Source organism: Phyllobates terribilis, unplaced genomic scaffold (genome assembly GCF_046119375.1).
Source record: "Phyllobates terribilis strain yellow unplaced genomic scaffold, ASM4611937v1 Scaffold_146__1_contigs__length_4606013, whole genome shotgun sequence".
NCBI classification, from domain to species: Eukaryota; Metazoa; Chordata; class Amphibia; order Anura; family Dendrobatidae; genus Phyllobates; species Phyllobates terribilis.
In genome coordinates this window covers 2493836-2509609 of record NW_027362906.1, presented here as the reverse complement: position 1 = coordinate 2509609, position 15774 = coordinate 2493836, and the positions used below count along the sequence as shown (strand labels likewise).

Below are 15774 nucleotides of genomic sequence, written 5' to 3'. Positions count from 1 at the left end.
AAATTATTGGACCTAAATCATGTAATATATATCCCAAAATGTAAGTTACTTTTTTTGCATCTAATCAGTACATTGGTTCCTATACGGTCCACAGTCTGATGATGACTGGTAACAACTCCCAGTATCTCCTTACCATTGCTAAGGACATACTGGGAGTTGTAGTTAAGTCCTCCATTCTCTGGAATTCCTATTGTTAGCAATGCCCTTCCTCCACCAATTGCAAATACAAAGGATCCATCCATGGGGTGAGATCTTGGGAATAATTGAATCGTACCTACATTTAAAAAAAAAATAAAAAAATCTCCTATTCTTAATAATTACAGTATTTTTCAGACTATAAGATGCACTTTTTTCCTCCAAAATTTTGGAGGAAAGTGGGGGGTGCGTCTTATAGTCCGAATACTATATTATTGTATGGCCGCATGGTGGTGGGTGTGGGGGAGCCGCAGGGGTGGATTAAGAGTAGCAAGTGCCCCGGGCAGTTTAGAAGGCACGGCCCCCCCCCCCCCCCCCACACACACACATGCACACATACCTGTATGTATGACATGTCACATGATCCCCTGTGATAGATCATGTGATAGTTCACGTGAAATTAATTTGTCACAATATTAATTATAATAATTTTTTTTATGCTGTGTGCCCACTACGCGTTTTTTAAGCTTTTCCGCAGCGGCAATTCCTCTGCAGAAACGCTTAAAAAACGCTTGGTAGAAGGTCTGCCATGTTCCCCAATGATAATCCGCATGTGCTGTGCACATGCTGCGGAAATTTCCGCTGCGGATTATCATTGCGGAAAAATCCGCAGCAATAACAATTATTTTGCGGAAGCGTGGCGCTTTCGCCGCCATTGACTTGCATTAGAACACATGGAATCCGCATCACTGGATCTGTACATGCAGATTCCATGCGCTTCAATGTGCGGATGGTACCCGGGTTTGGAGAAAAGGAGACTCTCCTCCGGACCAGGGTACCATAGAACCTGTAAAAAAAGAATAAAATAAAATATAAAATATTATACTTACCTTCTGATGGCCCCCGGTGTCTTTATCCGATGCGTCCTGGCTTGCCGGCAGCTCACGATGGTCTGAAAAGGACCTGCCGTGACGTCATTTAGTCATGTGACGGGTCACGCGACCGCTGACGTCGGCAGGCCATCAGAAGGTAATTATATATTTATTTTTTACCATTCTTTTACGGTCACACTATATAAATCCATGCCGGTTGCATGGATTTATATAGTGTGACCAAGTTGTCAAGTACTTTCCAAGTGATGCTAAAATCGCTTGGAAAGCGCTTGTCAACCCGCATGCGGAAATGCATGTGAAGAACGCTTCACATCCGCATGTCCCTGGCAGGTAATTTTATGACTCAATATTAAGCACACGTAACCATCTATACACAGCAGGAGGCCGCACTGCGCCATCTATACACAGCGGGAGGCCGCACGTAGCCATCTATACACAGCGGGAGGCCACACGTAGCCATCTATACACAGCGGGAGGCCACACGTAGCCATCTATACACAGCGGGAGGCCGCACGTAGCCATCTATACACAGCAGGAGGCCGCACGTAGCCATCTATACACAGCGGGAGGCCACACGTAGCCATTTATACACAACGGGAGGCTGCATGTAGCCATCTATACACAGCGGGAGGCCACACGTAGCCATCTAGACACAGCGGGAGGCCGCACGTAGCTATCTATACACAGCAGGGAGCCGCACAGTGCCATCTATACACAGTGGGAGGCCGCACGTAGCCATCTATACACAGCGGGAGGCCGCACGTAGCCATCTATACACAGCGGGAGGCCGCACGTAGCTATCTATACACAGCAGGGAGCCGCACGGTGCCATCTATACACAGCAGGAGGCCGCACGGTGCCATCTATACACAGCAGGAGGCCGCACGGTGCCATCTATACACAGCAGGAGGCCGCACGGTGCCATCTATACACAGCAGGAGGCCGCACGGTGCCATCTATACACAGCAGGAGGCCGCACGGTGCCATCTATACACAGCAGGAGGCCGTACGGTGCCATCTATACACAGCAGGGAGCCGCACGGTGCCATCTATACACAGCAGGGAGCCACACGGTGCCATCTATACACAGCGGGAGGCCACACGGTGCCATCTATACACAGCGGGAGGCCGCACGGAGCCATCTATACACAGCGTGAGGCAGCACGGAGCCATCTATACACAGCGTGAGGCAGCACGGAGCCATCTATACACAGCGTGAGGCAGCACAGAGCCATCTATACACGGCAGGAGCCGCACGTAGCCATCTATACACAGCGGGAAGCCGCACGTAGCCATCTATACACAGCGGGAGGCCGCACGGTGCCATCTATACACAGCGGGAAGCCACACGGTGCCATCTATACACAGTGGGAGGCCGCACGGTGCCATCTATACACAGCGGGAGGCCGCACGGCGCCACCTATACACAGCAGGAGGCCGCACGGAGCCATCTATACACAGCGGGAGGCCGCACGGCGCCCCCTCCCAGAGACAGCAGGAGGCCACACGGTGCCATCTATACACAGCGGGAGGCCGCACGGAGCCATCTATACACAGCATGAGGCAGCACGGCGCCCCCCCCCAGAGACAGCAGGAGGCCACACGGCACCATCTATACTCAGCAGGAGGCCGCACGCAGTCACGCACACACACAAACATATACAGACATATACATACACGCATAAACACATTTGAAACACAAAAATACATATAAACCGACATCACACAATGATATCTGCCTGCACACACATACATACATACATACACATACACACAGACAGACTCACACACACACACACACACACACACACACACACACACACACTCACCATCCCCCGGCTTGGCTCCAGTCCTCCTGGCTCCTGCTCCTCTCCGGTGGTAAGTAGCAGTGCAGGCCGGGCGCGCACTGCGTGACGTCACAGCTAGGAGACACGGCCGCGCACAGGGCCGTGTCTCCTAGCAGTGACGCGGCCGGGCCAGCACAGGGAAGTTAACTGCTGCAGTGCTGGCCCGGCTGAAGAAGCAGCGGCTGTGCACCGCTGCTGGGGGAGTGGTCCGGGGCCCCCCCTGCCACTGTCTGCCGGTATGTGCCGCGGGGCTGCACATATAATGAGGGCAATCCGGCCATAGAGACCCGAGGCCCCGGGCGGTAGCCCGGATTGCCCTCATTATAATCCACCTGTGGGGAGCCGCAGCGGGGGATCAGCGGGGCACAGGATTTTACAAATCGCAGAAAACCCATTTGATGTTAATTGTTTGGGCTTTTCTCATGCGCCGAGCATCACTCACGAGGAAAACAAGCTTCAAAGAACAAATGAGAGGAGACAGTCCATGCATTATGTGTCACGGTGGCGTGTCATTACCAACCCCACAATGTAGAAAAACCTTGTCCACACGTCACGGCTCTGAGCTGACTAGTCCTGGAGGATCGTGAGGTTCCTTCCTTACATCTCTCCTCAATTATCTCGGCTTCGGTAAAATAGGCCGAGTCTAATAGGATGAAAGATGCGGCTGCAGAATAAAGGTTCTCTGGCATTTATCTACTCTGTGATCACCGTTCCTAATCCAATCATGGAGGCGTTCCTGGCTGTTACAAGGAATTAGTAGGATTACTAAAGTGTGACAGGCGAGGGTACAGCGCCTGTGTCGGTCATGGATTCTCAATAGAGGTGGCTGGGAATGGTCGCTCTCCACTGAAATGATCGGGAGGTGCACATACTTCCCACAAGAAAGCACTTGAATTGTCAAGGTCAATCTATTCTATAGCTGTAACTTTAGCCTTAAAGGAATTGATACAGTGGGGTACATCTGGTGCCCGGGGGGCAGTGTTTGGTATACTCTGTGTCCCTCTGAAGAAGCTAAAAAAGTGAAACGCGTGTTTAGGAGAGTGGCAGGTACATAATGGGTAAGGATCTCCTCATTACTGGTACTCAGGCGCAAAATATGTAGAATTTACACTACACTAGGGATGAGCGAACCCCGTGGATGTTCGGTTTCGACCAAACTTTAGTCCAAAGTTCGGTTCGGGTACCAGAACTTGAATCCAAACCCCATAGAAGTCAATAGAGACACAAACTTTGATGCTGTAAAATGGTCGTAGTAAGGGCTAGGAGGTCTCTCACTCTTAAAACGGACTTGTCAGTGTTCGGAGTTCAGCATTGGACACTAGGTGTCCGGTATGAACCCCAAACTTTACAGTTCGGGTTCGCTCATCTCTACACAACACTCGTTATACTGTTGTACTGATACATTACACGTCTAGTCCCTGTGATTGACTATATATTCATTGCTGAGGACGCTCTTGCAGATGGGTCTAATCTCTGATGTCACGCCATCTGGAGGCTGAATCTTGAACTAAGTGCTCTTGTAATACAGGTTTTAATATTACGCTAATAAAATATATACTGTATACTGTACAATAGCTTTCCGACCCCGTTACAGTTTTTGAGCACTTGAGCTCAATTGGTGTTTTGCATAGTCTGAGGGGGCTATAGGTGTAATTCTGCAGAGATTTTGACTTCGATGCGTGTTGCAGTTACATTGGCATAATACTCTGTTCCATGTACAATATTATGTAGAACAGAGTTTTGATTCTAAATGGACTGTAGATAAAACAGTATGTCCTGGAACAGTACCAATACACATGCTCTGTAACTTGCCATCCACTCTTTTGGAGTGGACGATTCCTCTGACAGCATTCTGTCAGCACTATAGGTCCTGGGACATCCTTTCTCTCATTACTCATCACGTATTGCTTCCGACATTGCTTAATGAGATGCCTACAAGTAACTGAAAGACTGAATCTCTGTTAAGCCTGCATATACAGTTTGACAGGCAGGAGCAGAGAGTCGAAGGCCAAGCCCCACTTCCGGCAATCCATATAGGGGGGTTTCTGCTGCTAGAGACAAATTACACTTAGACAGAAGGGAGACCCTACCGGCCGACACTTTTAGGCTATCTAACCCCTGAAAAGTAACTCCAACTTAATTGAACTTTATAAAGGGATTTTGCACATTATCTATTGAATGAGATCAAGTACAGGGACCATTTAATTTGTATTAGGGTTCAACTCACCTGCAAACACCATGGGTTTCGCAGGCTTAAAGCCGGGCAGAGCCACTGGCTGCTTCAGTAAATGCAGAGTGTCTCCTATTTGTGCTTCCTGTGCGTCCTTCATCCCAGCGATTAGATAACCTACTTGCCCAGCATATCTTAGAAACAATGAGAGTAATATATATTCACAATTAGTGCAGATTCATCAAATTCTACATTGAATATCAGGTACAAATCAGCCATAAAAGAAGGTAGCAACGGCTCTGAGACCCAGCACTGCATGAGTTCACTACAGCTACATACAGCTGGCACTAGAGGGCGCTCACTGGAGACAGACTTCTACTGCTGCGGTTGGGTCCAATACTAGCTGTACATAATCACATGTCAACAGCTCCCCCTGGTGGTGGCTGCATGCAGCAAAAATAGTATTTCATCTAGTTACATTCATTTAAGTCAGAAATGCTGTGAGATTAGTCAGCACTGAATTTTGGATGTAAAACTATTTTGGATCTATCAACATATATGTTATAACTTCCCAGAGCCTAAATACCACATCAGAGAGCTCTGCTAATCGCACTGTAACCAGCTGAGAACCATCATGCGGCCACAAGAGATTTGTATTGAATGGCAATAAAAACACAAAATTGTATTTTAATTTGCAGAACTTTCCATAACACAATATTGGCATTTTATTTGCTTTAATAACAGATTCCCCTTTCAGCTCTGCACTCTCCTGGGCACCAAACATCCATGTATATTCATAGAAAGCAGCACCGAGGAGCATCACTACTGCATGCAGGATTAGAGCGCCATCTAGTGGCACTATAAGAATATTCCTAGTGTGATAAAATGTCGCTCTATTATATCCTGCACAGGGTCGCACACAATTTTAAATGCTTTGGATATCGGAAAAAATTACTTTAAAAAAATGATGGAAAAACCCTTTTAAAAAGACACAGAAAGCAATAAGGAAAAAGCACAAACAAAAGAAGTGGTGCTGAGATGGGCCGGCTGCAGTTTATGCAGATCCTTGGGTGACAAAGTGCATGTGGGATAATCTTCACTTTTACAATTGTTTTTTATCCTTGCCTTCTAAAAGCTATAAAACTTTTTTCCCAGTAGATTCGTTGTATCTGGGCTTTTTTCCCAGTAGATTCGTTGTATCTGGGCTTTTTTTTCCAGTAGATTCGTTGTATCTGGGCTTTTTTCCCAGTAGATTCGTTGTATCTGGGCTTTTTTCCCAGTAGATTCGTTGTATCTGGGCTTTTTTCCCAGTAGATTCGTTGTATCTGGGCTTTTTTTTCCAGTAGATTCGTTGTATCTGGGCTTTTTTTTCCAGTAGATTCGTTGTATCTGGGCTTTTTTCCCAGTAGATTCGTTGTATCTGGGCTTTTTTCCCAGTAGATTCGTTGTATCTGGGCTTTTTTCCCAGTAGATTCGTTGTATCTGGGCTTTTTTCCCAGTAGATTCGTTGTATCTGGGCTTTTTTCCCAGTAGATTCGTTGTATCTGGGCTTTTTTCCCAGTAGATTCGTTGTATCTGGGCTTTTTTCCCAGTAGATTCGTTGTATCTGGGCTTTTTTCCCAGTAGATTCGTTGTATCTGGGCTTTTTTCCCAGTAGATTCGTTGTATCTGGGCTTTTTTTCCAGTAGATTCGTTGTATCTGGGCTTTTTTTCCAGTAGATTCGTTGTATCTGGGCTTTTTTTCCCAGTAGATTCGTTGTATCTGGGCTTTTTTCCCAGTAGATTCGTTGTATCTGGGCTTTTTTTCCAGTAGATTCGTTGTATCTGGGCTTTTTTCCCAGTAGATTCGTTGTATCTGGGCTTTTTTTCCAGTAGATTCGTTGTATCTGGGCTTTTCTTCCAGTAGATTCGTTGTATCTGGGCTTTTCTTCCAGTAGATTCGTTGTATCTGGGCTTTTTTCCCAGTAGATTCGTTGTATCTGGGCTTTTTTCCCAGTAGATTCGTTGTATCTGGGCTTTTTTCCAGTAGATTCGTTGTATCTGGGCTTTTTTTCCAGTAGATTCGTTGTATCTGGGCTTTTTTCCCAGTAGATTCGTTGTATCTGGGCTTTTTTTCCAGTAGATTCGTTGTATCTGGGCTTTTTTTGCAGTTAGAGCTGTAGTTTTTATAAATATTTTCTGATCTTTTTATTACTTTTCTTGGTGAGGCAAAGTGAACAAAATAAACTCCAGAGATTCTGCCGCTTCATCTTTTTTTTTCTTTTTCATTCCATCATCCACTCGATAGGATTTCTATAAGATATTTTTTTTAGTTTTAACACGAACAGATGTGGTGAAGCCAAAAATGATGTAACGGGAGAATTTAACTTTGCAGGCTCAGGTCACCGAAAACATCCAATCGCTTTACCGCTACAGTGTAGAGTAAAATGACCAATCTCCTATTAATCCCAGTTATGGGACGGGCTTCATAGTTGTACAATCATGGAAGACATGGAGGCCTTCAGTAGGATCCTTGGCTGTCAAGACAACGCCATTGCCTCATAACACTCATATGATTGATGATATGACATGGCTTTATAACTGATGGGGGGCCGTACCCCTTCAAGCCCCACTGATTCTCAGAAAGAGGGGGATGCAGTCTTTGCCTGCACAGCGGCACTCTAAGGCTATGTGCCTACGATGCAGAAATGCTCCGTTTTTTCCTGAACGTTTCTGTATCTCCCTGGCATGCGGATTTCACATGCGTTTTTTTCAGCCAGGGACAAGCGTTTGTCACGCGTTTTGCACATGCGATTTCGCATGCGGGTTGTCAAGCGCTTTCCAAGCGATTTTAGCATCACATGGAAAAGTGCTTGACAACTTGGTCACACTATATAAATCCATGCAACCGGCATGGATTTTATATAGTGTGACCAAGTTAGTTAAAAAAAAGAATAAAAATGGTAAAAAAATGTAAAAAAACATTATACTCACCTTCCAATGCCCCCCGGTCTCCTTATCCGATGCGACCCGTCACATGACTAAATGACGTCATGAAAGGTCCTTTTAGACCATCGCGAGCCGCCGGGGAGCCAGAACGCATCACTAAGGAGACCGGGGGCCATCAGAAGGTGAGTATAAGGTTTATTTTTTATTTTAAATTCTTTGTTTTTTAACAGGTACTATGGTACCCGGGGCTGGAGGAGAGTCTCCTCTTCTCCAGACCCGGGTACCATCCGCACATAGAATCGCTTAATATCCGCATGTGTACATGTAGTCATGCGGATATTAAGCGATTCAATGCAAGTCAATGGCGGCAAAAACGCCGCGCTTACGCAAAATAATTGGTAGTGCTGCGGATTTTTCCGCAATGATAATCCGCAGCGGAAATCTCCGCAGCATGTGCACAGCACATGCGGATTATCATTGAGGAACATTGCAGACCTTCTACCAAGCATTTAAGCGTTCCTGCGGCGGAATTGCCGCTGCGGAAACGCTTAAAAAACGCATAGTGGGCACACAGCCTTACGCGGTGAAATGAGCTGCATCTGGATCTCGTTCACCTAAAGGGACTGTCAGCACAGAATGACTGTTTAAACTAAGTCCCAACTCTCGGTGCTTCATGACGGGGCCAATCATTTATATACACCTTCCCACCTGCTTGTTTGCCCTCTATCCACACCCTCCTCTTCTTTGATTGACAGCTCTGGCTTCATAGAACCAGAGAAGGAAGGAGACAGAGGTGAAACAAGCAGGTGGGAAGGAGTATATAAAGGATTGGCCCACGCCGTGATCCACGGAGCGCTTGTACTTGGTTTCAACAGTCATTCTGTGCTGACAGTCCCTTTAAAATCAGTGTTTCCTAAACTCCAGTCCTCACGGCCCCCCACAGGTCATGTCTTCAGGATTTCCACAGTATTGCACAGGTGAGAGAATTCATGATTCCTTGATGATACTTTCATCACATGTGTAATACTGAGGAAATCCTGAAAACCTGACCTGTTGGGGGCCATGAGGACTGGAGTTTGGGAAACACTGCTTTAAATGGAGCGATGCTGCACTTTTATTATTCAGCAATTAGCTGGATCCCCCAACAATTTCTTAAGCAATGAGAAAATGCAGTCCCTAATGATGTCCTCTGACAATAAGCGGATCACGGACAGCAGATGCATTGGGTTCTGCATTTCTTGGAGAATGGGATGGGGCAGCTTCTGTCTTCTCAGTGATACAATCAGGAAGGAGATGCAGCGTGAGACAATCCCTGTCTAGATCTTTGATCTGATCATCAATACAGAGGGCTGATTGGTGAAGACAGAGGGAAAGGCTAATAAAATTATTAAAAAAAAACTTAGTTTTTCGGCTGGCACTTCCTCTGGGGTCAGTATGCCAACCTCATTGACTTCATAGCACTTGCCAGAGTGGGCAGACACGATTTTATTGCCTTTACACACGTCACCTCCACACAGGGCGATGCTGCTACGACGCCTCTGTAGTGATCAAACGTGGAGTCAAACAGCAGGGCTTTAAGAGGGCTGCCCTTTTCAATCTTGGGACTAAAACACAAGAATAAGACATCCTGTTAAAGGGGATAAAGGTAAGTAAACCGCGTTCAGTCCAGAGTGATGAATTCCAAAAGACAAAGTTTATTCCGCCATCACATAACGTTTCGACCTGTTATAGGTCTTTATCAAGTATATACAAAGACATACAGGGATACTGATCCCCTTTAAGGAAAATCAGTGGCCAGAACCCTTTAAATTCCCCAAAACTGAAACTGTGGGAACAATATAATCCACTTAGGGTTCAGCAAACATACAGTCAAGGGTTTGATAAAATTATCTACACCCTTGTGTCTCCAGAAAGCATAGCGTACGTTCACGTGCTGAAAATGCCGACCAGTGCTGGAGTGAGCGGAGGTCCGCAGCTTGTGACACTCCTGCTGTAGTGAAACTACAGGTCCCAGCAGACTGACGGTCTCTCATCAAGTTATGCTGGGAGCCGCAGTTTCACAAATAGCACTAGAGGATCCATGTCAGAAATATGAGGCTGCCACTAGGGTTTCTCCCACAAATATGTAATCGGACGTGGAGCAGATCTGCACGTGGATGAGCCATATTCTCTATCTGTGAACATACTACTCCTTCACTCAGATTCTAAGTGGTTCTGCAGCGCATCTGTGCAGAGCAAGCTGTCAATCAAAATCCGGGCCGGGTTTACAGCCGTCGCCCCTGATATAGCGAGCGGTGCTGTGATCCAAGACTGTAGCCGCTCCGTGCACAACGATGAGTGAAGGCCGGCGGCTGCAGGGAGGAAAGAAGTTAATTTTCTCCCGGTACCTAGACTATCAATAAGGCGGCCGGGCAGCATTGTAACAATATTTATCTGCAGATTAACCCTATACCTGCAGGTACATAGCATTTTCCAAGGTGACAGGTTCCCTTTAATAAAGAGAAGATGGATAGAGCCGCATTAGTCCGTACTCACGGTGGAAGCCTCCTGACAACTTCTTGAAGAACACTTTCCACATTTGTTCCAAGCTTCCCCGACATCTAATAGAAATAAACAGAGAAATGAATTTCTTAATACAGTTTAGAACTCGGCTACAACGAATCAGAAGAAATGAAACCTGTTTGAAGCTGACAAGCAATCAAGCCCCTCCGTAAGCCACACAGAACATGGCTACTTATGTCATCTGCAGGTGATTAAAGGAACCTGTCATGTTGAAATGGTATAAGATCTGTAGGGGGGTGTTGTAGAGCAGAGAAGTTGATCAGACTGATAGACATATCTGTGGGAAGAGAGTCAGCAAAACTGGCATTTTATGCAGTGAAAGTCCTACCGTATGTACATTAGTCCAGTGGGCGGTCCTACTAAGTGATTGACAGTTCCCTGTATGACCATGCAGGCAAAGATAGCTGTCAATCATTAGTAGGACCGCCCACTGGACTCATCTGTACAAACAGCAGGATTCCACTGAATAAATTGATACAGGAAAAATATCTATCTTTGTACCGTATTAGCCAGTAGATAGAAGAGTATTTAGATTTGAGAGTCCTCAGTGGTTGATACCATCTTTTCCATTAGCCATTAAAAGGTAACAAATTGCAGGCTTTCCAGACTACTCAGGTCTCAGGTCTGCCTGATGAAGAAGCCGGAGTAGTCTGGAAAGCTTGCAATTTGTTACCATCTTTTCAGTTAGCCATTAAAGGTATCAACCACTGAAGACTCTCAAATCTAATGAATAAATTACAATTTATACTGAATCTTCTCCCACAAACCTATATATCATTCTGCTCAGTTTCTCATGGATAAAACCTGTACATCTGAATGGGGCTTTAATGTTGTTATTACAATCATGTAACCACAGATCACAAAATCTTTCATATGATCATTTTTTTAACACCTAAAACCCCAATGGATATTTATGTTTACTAAAGGATTCCTTTCCCATTCTTTTGGCAGCTCTTCTTTAGGTATGGACACAGACCGGCATCCGGCATAAAGACATCTGGAGACTTTTCCTTTTTCTGGGATATTGGATAATCTTCTTCATTTCTAACGCTTTAAATCTTTCAAATTCTTTCTGAAAAATGTATCATAAAGGGACTTTCTCAGGTCAGTTTTGCTTGTGGTTGTGTTACCATTATTTGTGCCAAATGTATCAAAGTGTTGCACGATGTTTGATAAATGTTTATGTAGCACTTCCATCTATCTTTATTTATTTTACTCACTTATATAGCGTCATTAATTTCACAGCACTTTACAGACATTATCATCACTGCCCCCATCGGGGCTCACAATCTACATTCCCTATCAGTATGTCTTTGGAGTGTGGGAGAAAACCGGAGAACCCGGAGGAAACCCACGCAAACACAGGGAGAACATACAAACTTCTTGCAGATGTCGTCCTTGGTGGGATTTGAACCCAGGATCCCAGTGCTGCAAAACAACAATGCTAACCCCTGAGCCACCGTGTATCTTTATCCACTTTTAACGTCACCCGTCGTTCTTAGACCTGTGTAGCTTACCAAGCCCAATTTCTAAAAGTTGCAAGAGTGTTGTAAAATCGGAAGCTGCACATTTTTGCGCAAAAATGATGCGTCACAAAAGGTTTTTTTTTTTTTTTTTTAACACCAAAAATTGATGTAAATTCCTCGCTACATTGCCCCTTTTCCAGCCACATTTTGTAGAAAAAAATAAAAAGACAAGGTACAGACAGCGGAGTTAAATTTGCCTACAGGAATGATTTTGATCTGGAGCGCATCGTACCCGGATACAGTCACTAGCGGGAACGTCAAACATCTTCTCAATTTGTTTCTCCACCCTTTCCGGATCTGCATTCTTCAAGTCTATCTAAAAGCAAAAGTATAAATACTAATTATTTATCAAAGCTGGACAACATCTAGAAACCATATAAGAAAACTGGCATAAAATATAGTGTGAACAAGAGTTTAGGGAGAGATGTACAACTGGCTCTGGCCTATAAAAGGGATTGTGTAATCGTACAAAACTAGCAAAAATGTAAAGTAAGTGCCCGGAAAACAAGGAACGTGCAATTTACCTCTTAGTAAAAATCCTATGCTTTATCAAGAACAGAGGAATTTTAATTTCATATTTATTTTAATCAAATCATTTTTATTGAAAAACTCCAATAATAACATACATGACATAGTAATTCCATAGTAAAAATATGAACAAAGTATCTGAACTTCAATTCCCATAACCCACCCTAAACCCAAATCCCAACACTCCAGAGAGAACCATTTTCAGAGCAGTTCTAGAATAACGGACTATAGCATTCGTAGAAGGGGAAGAAGATAAAAAAGTGACTAACAAAGGGGTAGCAGCGTTTTAATGTTATCATTTACTGCTTGATGCCTGAGCCGGGGAGTGCACACTGAAAACTGTTGCAGGCTGCTGTAATCACAGGACACAAGCAAACAGCATGGCATTTCCTATCAGCAGGGAGGAAGTAAAGGGCGACAGCAATGAAAGTCTCCTCCTACTCCGCTCCATATTGAAATGAATAGTGTGCATCCTACAAATGAGATGCATACAGCAAACAATTAATTTTCCATACACAGGTTTTGAGTTGACCACTGGATATACACATGTGTATCACTAATTACCAGAACTGGAAATCGAAAAAAAAGACGAGCAAGTTTGGGGTGAATCCAGCCTTCATTACTGCACAGCCGCTCAGAGGGATCGGTACTAGGAACAGCAGGAGTGCCGGCGATGTTCACAGATTTACCTGCTGCGGGACTGAAGGAGTCTGATCGTGCTCGGCTCGAAGCTTTTTACCTCGTTTACAATAGGAATAATTGAAAGCTGTGCTTCAAAGGCGAGGAAGAAGTTTACCCATCTATTAGAAAATAGACAAACTTAGGATAGAAACAATATGAACATATACCCTGCTATAAGTAAGTAAAAAGCAATAGGAAATATATATAATATAGGGTACTTAGTAAACATGGTTTTTGATTAAAAAAAAAAAAAGCCATCCCACCAGCACCAAGGTGTACCCAGTCAGTTATGTGAACTATATAATAAAATACACTTTAGTACAATATTAGTATCTTGTCCCTTTAAATCTGCAGCTACTTCTGTCACCATGGTAACTGCATTCATACTCAGCCAATAGGATTGCTCGGTTTGAATTTGAAGAAAAAAAAAAAAAGTTCTATATGGTCAGTTTGTTCCATCTCATCTGAGTGTGAAGACAGACACCTGCGATCAGCGAGATTATAGGTATAAGACGTGATATAATATAACGGACGGAGCCACATCCCATCACACGCACTCAGCGACCACAACTGACAGGAATCAGCACATTTATCAGAGGAGAAGTCATTATTCCCCAACACATGATAAGTGACAACTTCTAGATCTGCTGGGAACCCAACTAATCCCTGCTAGACCCTCCCCGGACCACCGCTCCATTCATTCTCCATGCAGGAGAAAGCGGAGTACAGCGCCCCCCATAGAGAATGAACGGACTGGCGGTTGAACATTTGCACTTCGCTCACTTCTATCTATAAGTGCTGTTCTGCTGATTGGGTCATAGCGGCCAAACCCACCGATCTAAGAGTCATCACCTATCCAGAGATCAGTGAGAACTTGTTCCAACTAGACATCCCCTTTAATTGAAGAGATCACATATCTAACAGCCAATCCTATTCATTCCCAATCTTCCCTGTGCCCAGTAATGCCCCTGGGTATATCGCCAATATGAGCCAATCACCAAACCCTCTGCTGACTGTTCCCCATGTTTTATAGATTTTGGATCCGTTTCTACAAGAGAAGATCTCAGCGGCCTCCATGGGGATGGGTTACTCTGCCAGCGATGGAGCAGGTAGTATCCACCAGCCGGTGATATCTCACCTTCCTCCATATTCTGCTGTTACATGCGTTTCTTCAGCTTTACCCCTTCCCAACAGAACCAATTGATGTTTTTTTTCTGTTTTTTCCTTGGCTTTTTCCAAGGGCTATAACTTTTTCTTGTCTGTCCACATAGTGTGAGGTCTTGTTATTTTGCAGGATGAGCGGTACTTATAAATCCCACCATTCATTTACCACATAGTACTAGAAAACGGGAAAAAAGTCCAAGTGCAGTAAAAGTGCGAGGAAAAAAAAAGCCTGACACTGTTTTTCTGGGAAGGGTTTTAACGGCGTACATAGTGTGGTAAAAATGACCTGGTGATAGGATCCTACTCCTCAGTGTGATCACAGCAAGACCAAACTTCTCCAATAGTTTTGGCAAAAGAAAAAAACTTTTTTTTATGGTGTCACCATTTTTTCTGAGACCCGTAACATTTTCGTTTTTCGGGTTGATGGAGCTGTGTGGGGGCTTATTTTTTGAAGGGCAAGAGGACTTTATTGATAACATTTTGGGACACATATGACATGGTCATCGCTTCTTACAGGATTTTCTGTAGTATTGTGGCGAACTAAAAAAATGCAATTTTGGCTTTTTGAATTTTTTTCTGTGTTCACTGATCATTTGTTTTTTATATTTGGATAGATTGTATTTCTCTGAAAGAGACCATACCACAAATGTGTATATTTTTATTATCTTTATTTTTAGTGGGAGGTGAGTTGAACGTGTGGGGTTTTAATATTTTAAACTTTTTTTTTTTTTTTATATATTTTCACTGCATTTGTATACATTATCTGATTGCTTGTGCTATATACAGCGATACCACAGTAATGCTCCATATAGCAAAATCACGGTCTTCTTTACAGCCCAAATGAAGCTTTATGATGACAGGCACGGAGGCTTCAGCAGACCCCCGGATGTCATAGCAGTCCATCGGCGCCCTGTGATCGCGTCACAGGAGCGCCGGTGGGCGCATGCAACGATGCGTCCCAATGTCGGCGCGCTGTTAATGCTGCTGTTAGAGATTGACAGCAGCACTGAACAGGTTAACAGCGGTGGGCAGATCTTCGCTCCACTCGCAGCTCTTAGAGGCAGGTCCTGGTTGTTTGTCACAGCCATTATCTGCCATGTACGGGGCGAGCTGACTCTGCTCCATACACCCGCTACTGACTTATACCATACATGTATGGCAGATGTTGGTAAGGAGTTAAAGCGGTTGTCCAGATTTGGGGTCATTTGTTTTTTTTACTTTAATGCAAGTATTTGGGGCTAAAATTGATTTCTGTAATTGAGTTTCATTGAAAATGTTGCCTTCTGTAGCATCTGTGCTGCACTGTCTATTCCTGGCTGCAAAATTAGCTAACTGAGAAT

At 44.4% G+C, this 15774-nt stretch overlaps 1 long non-coding RNA gene across 1 annotated transcript in view; it reads left to right on the top strand.

The window, feature by feature from the left end:
- Positions 1-14382, top strand: part of LOC141206909 (uncharacterized) — a 64306-nt gene extending 49924 nt beyond the window's left edge. The window contains exons 2-3 of the long non-coding RNA XR_012277425.1: positions 11487-11639; positions 14304-14382. This is a non-coding gene — a long non-coding RNA (uncharacterized lncRNA). The remainder of the gene's footprint in view (positions 1-11486; positions 11640-14303) is intronic.
- The last annotated feature ends 1392 nt before the right edge of the window (positions 14383-15774 follow it).